The sequence below is a fragment of the Crocuta crocuta genome, unplaced genomic scaffold, assembly GCF_008692635.1.
Source record: "Crocuta crocuta isolate KB4526 unplaced genomic scaffold, BGI_CrCroc_1.0 scaffold657, whole genome shotgun sequence".
NCBI lineage: Eukaryota > Metazoa > Chordata > Mammalia > Carnivora > Hyaenidae > Crocuta > Crocuta crocuta.
The window spans coordinates 1,541,358-1,546,715 of record NW_027529583.1 but is presented as its reverse complement, the minus strand read 5'-3'; positions in this window follow the sequence as shown (position 1 = coordinate 1,546,715).

Sequence of the window (5,358 nt, the reverse complement as noted above, 5' to 3'; positions counted from 1 at the left end):
GGGGTTTTTTTTTTTTTTTTTTTTTTTTTTTTTAGGAATGTTCATGCTGTTTTCCACAGTGGCTACACCAATTTACATTCCCACCAACAGCACACAAGGGTTCCCTTTTCTCCACATCCTCACCAACACTTATTTTTTCTTGGCTTTTTATTGATAGTTATTCTAACAAAAGAGGTGTGAGATGATATCTCATTGTGGTTTCAATTTGCATTTCCCTAATGATTAGTGATGTTGAACATCTTTTCATGTACTTGTTGGCCATCTGTATGTCTTCTTTGGTTAAATGTCTATTCAGATCCTCTGCCCATTTTTTTAAAATTTATTTCTGAGAGAGAGAGAGACAGACAGACAGACAGCGTGAGCAGGGGAGGGTCAGAGAGAGAGGGAGATACAGAATCTGAAACAGGCTCCNAATCACAATTTTTTTGCTATTGAATTACATACATTCTTTATATATTTTGGTTATTAACCCCTTATCAGATATATGAGTTGCAAATATTTTCTCTCAGTAGCTTGTTTTTTCATTTTGTTAATTTCCTTGTTGTGTAAAAGTTTTTAGTTTAACGTAGTCCCACTTGTTAATTTTTGCTTTTATTGCTCAAGTCAACCTTCTTGGACAAAGAAAACAAATTAGACTCAGATGAACTCAGAGTCATCAAATTGCTAAAATGTTTGTGTCAGAGGACACCTGGGTGGCTCAGTCAGTAAGTGTCCGACTTTCCATCTCAGCTCAGGTCTTGATCTCACGGTCATGAGTTCAAGCCCTATGGTGGGCTCCGCACTGGGGGTGAANATTTTATGTTTTTTGTGCAATTGTGAATGGGATCGGTTTCTTGATTTCTCTTTCTGTTGCCTCATTATTGCTGTATAAAAATTCAACTGATTTCTGTACATTGATTTTGTATCCTGCAACATTGCTGAGTTCATGGATCAGTTCCAGCAGGCTTCTGGTGGAGTCTGTCGGGTTTTCTATGTAGAGTATCATGTCGTCTGCGAAAAGTGAAAGTTTGACTTCTTCTTTACCAATTCTGATGCCTTTTATTTCCTCTTGTTGTCTAAACACACACGCACTACCAAAATTCACACAGGAAGAGACAGAAAATCTGAACAGACCCATAACTAGTGAGGAAATCGAATTAGTTATCAAAAATCTCCCAACAAATAAGAGCCCCGAGCCAGATGGTTTCCCTGGGGAATTCTACCAGACATTTAAAACAGAATTAATACCCATTCTTCTCAATCTATTCCAAAAAATAGAAATTGAAGGAAAACTTCCAGACTGATTTTATGAACCCAGCATCGCTTTGATTTCCAAGGCAGAGAGAGACCCAGCAAAAAGAGAGAACTACAGGCCAATATCCTTGATAAATACGGATGCAAAAATCCTCAACAAGATCCTTGCAAATCGAATCCAACAGCACATAAAAAGAATTATCCACCATGATCAAGTGGGATTCATTCCTGGGTTACAGGGCTGGTTCAATATTCGCAAATCAATCAATGTGATACATCACATTAACAAAAGAAAAGATAAAAACCATATGATTCTGTCGATAGATGCAGAAAAAGCATTTGACAAGATACAGCATCCCTTCTTAATAAAGACCCTCGAGAAAGTCGGGATAGAAGGAACTTACCTAAACATCATAAAATCCATCTATGAGAAGCCCTCAGCTAACATCATCCTCAATGGGGAAAAACTGAGAGCTTTCCCCCTGAGATCAGGAACACGACAGGGATGTCCACTCTCACCACTGTTGTTTCACATAGTGCTGGAAGTCCTAGCATCAGCCATCAGACAATATAATTAAGACCTTAATACCTTGTATGTTCTAAATACAAAACTGGCAATTTACAGTATTCTTTTTTATTAAGTTTTTTATTTTAATTCCAGTACAGTTAACATGCAGTGTTGTAATAGTTTCAGGTGTATAGTGATCCAACAATTCTATACATCATTACTCAGAGCTCATCATAAGTGTACTCTTAATCTTCTTCACCTATTTCACTCATCCCCTCTGTGACCTCCCTCTGATATGCTTTATTTTAAATAAATACTCTAAGTTAAAGTTTTTTTTTCAATATGAAAATTTTTTACTTGAAGCATACTTGAGAATACATAGCTCTAAAACATATATATAAAACATTCCAGGGACGCCTGGGTGGCTTAGTCAGTCGAGTGTCTGACTTCGACTCAGGTCATGATGTCACAGTTCGTGGGTTTGAGCCCCACGTCGGGCTCTGTGCTGACAGCTCGGAGCCTGGAGCCTGCTTCAGATACTGTGTCTCCCTCTCTCTCTGCCCTTTCTCTGCTTGCACTCTGTTTCTCTCTCTCTCTCTCTCAAAAATAAATAAACATTAAAAAAAACATTCCATCCAAGAAAAATAGAATACACACTTTCTTTAAGTACACACAGAAGACTCTACTGGCTATAATATTCTCTCATTTAACCCCTACCACAATCGTATGCTTTATAATCCCCTTTTTACTGAAAAAGAATCAAAGATCAGAGAGGTTATCTAATTTATGTGAGTTTACACAGCAAGTGAGTAGCAGGAGCAGGAAGCAGGGGGCCCTGATATTTTGAAAGCCCGTTCTTCTCCACGTGCCGGATTGCCTTTCTAAACATGACATTAGCAGCCTGAGATTGTTCCCCAATGAGGCACACATTTATTTATTTTAAAAACACTTTAGAAAAGAAAAAAGAGCTAAACACAAAAATGAGAGCTTTCTCATAAATGATAGTGCCTCTTTCTATAGCTTTCTCCCCCACCTCCTCATAGAGACCTGTACAGGAGAACAGCCTGCCACTTACCACAGTCAGCTTCATGCCTCTGCAGTGCTCCCTCGAGCTCGTGAGATTCCCGCTATGTCACATTGGATTGATCCTGCTGGGAAAGTTTACTGCATAAGCCTTGATTTCTCCAGTGATAACCTACCATTTATCAATTGGTTAATGTGTGTCTTATTCATTTATGTAGTCTACTGGAGGGAAATTTGGCATAGCTTCTTTTTGCCTTTTAGCAAGGCAAGTTTTTGTTGTTGTTAAGTTTTGCACATTCTTGTATGTGTGTGTCTGTGTGTTTAATACCCTAGTTTATAACAGAAATTCTTCTTTGAAGGTAAAATAATTCTTCATGGTTACGATGTAACCTTAAACTCTCATAGCATATACGAACACTTTCTCAAAGCTGAGAAATACACCTGCTTGAGCCAGCAGATTAGTTTTTAATTTGTGATGTTTTCTTAAAACATAAAATATTCTGCATTTTTTCTTGGTGAATAATTTTAGAATGGGTTCCCAAATTGCACTGCCAGTTCAAGTCTGGCGGTAGTTCAAGTGGGCTGTAATAAACAGATAAAGGTCTGGAAGTGTGTGTTCCTGTTAAGGACAATGGGGCTGGAAGGGCTAGAAGTAGAGAGTCTCAGAACAGCAGTGTGTCCAGGGGGACAATCTTGGAGGCCAAGGTGAAATGCTGATAAACACAGGCACCCATGCATTTGGGAGGGTGAGTGCAGCTACATTCCTCATTAACCTGATAACAGTCCTTTGCTCTCTGGCAAGGTTGTCTTGGTAGGCTCAACATGCAGCTGAAAGAGGACTATACGGTGAGTGCCGGAGGTCCAGTTAGGACATAACTGCCAAACAGTTCATATCGCTGAGCTGAGCGCCAAACTGGTGCAATGACACAAGACCCACACAAATATTCTTATTCAAAGACTGTTCTGACTACCTATTGCTGGGTATCAAACCACCCCACAACAGGCGCTTAAAAAATAGCAATCACTTATTTTGCTTACCAATAGGGGGGTTGACTGGGCACAGCCAGGCAGTTCCTCTTGGGACCTATCAGATGGTTTCAGTAACAATGGCTGGAGTTGGGGCCATCTCCAAGACTCCTTCCCTCTTAGGTCTGGTGCTTGTGCTGGGGACTGGAACAGGTGGGAATCCTGGGGTGTCTCTCTCTCTCTATGTCGCCTTTCAAACATGGTGGTATAGACAACCAAGCTTATTACATGGTGGACGAAGGCTCTCCAAGAAGGTATTTTAGGAGATAACATTCAAAAGGTGCCAAACATATAGTAGAGTACCTAATGGTAAATATTACATTAGTCCAAAGGAATTTTGAGTTTAGAATTCCAAGCAAACAGAGTTCCGGTGAAGCACATTGTTCTCTTTATAGTAAAGTATATAAGGCTGATCTGTGGGATTAGAGACTGTGGGGTGTGTAGAGGTGTGCTCCTGTGTGTGTGTCCATGTGTGTGTGTCTGTGTGTGTTTTCAGGCATGTAAACAATATTATGATTCCTAGAATCCCTCAGAGGTTCCTCTTGTTCCTGGCTAGAGAGAAGAGAGAGAAATTCACATGATCCTATCCCTCTCCACATCCAGCTTCTTCTTTGTAATCTGAGATTTTTGTGTGGTCCTGTATCGCCTTCAGTCCTCAGTGAGAGGACATGCCTAATGACTAAGTTGTGTAGCAATAATTGGACATACCATAGATGAGGCTATGCATTTTACTTTGGTTCTAACCATGTTTAAGTGGCTCAGCCTCTAAAGCTTATGAATTTACTTCAACTCAAACACAGGAAGGTATCTTGTTTATTGCTAATTAGTATAAAATGTAATTACTATGAAAGTAAAAACATGTTGGCAATCCAGCAAGGACTCCTTAGTCTAAATTTATTTCATTTGGAGGATAGGGAAGGCTTTTTTTTCAAGAAATATAAGAAGAGGAGGCATTTTTCTAGGGAAATTGAACCTTGAGAGACTAGAGTTTAAATATATCATATTTAATCATCACTGTACTAACCCTTTTAACATCCAATTAAAGATTAATTCATACATCGAGCTCTAGAAGCATGTTTCATTTGCTTATCTTTAGTCTAAGCTGGTGTATGTTTAGTTTTAAAAGCACCTTGGATGCTGTTCTTTGAGCTTTCTTTGTGGTAATTAAGTTAATTGAGGGAAGTCAGGGCCTAAGTATTTAAGAAATGAAATTATGTGGCCATTAATTTGTGAAGCTCCTGATTATCTTCTCATTCAGAGAGTTTAAAGTTCATTTCAGAATCATAAATAAAGGAGAGATGACAAGTCTAGTTTTATGAACTAGGCCCTGGCTTCAACCACTTAAGGAAAGCATCCTAAGTCCAGTTTCCAATTTTTTTAATGTTTTTTATTTATTTCTGAGAGAGAGAGAGAGATAGCATGAACAGGGGAGGGTCAGAGAGAGAGAGGGAGACACAGAATCTGAAGCAGGCTCCAGGCTCTGAGCTAGCTGTCAGCACAGAGCCCAAGGCGGGGCTCGAACCCACGAACCGTGAGATCATGACCTGAGCCGAAGTCAGACGCTTAAC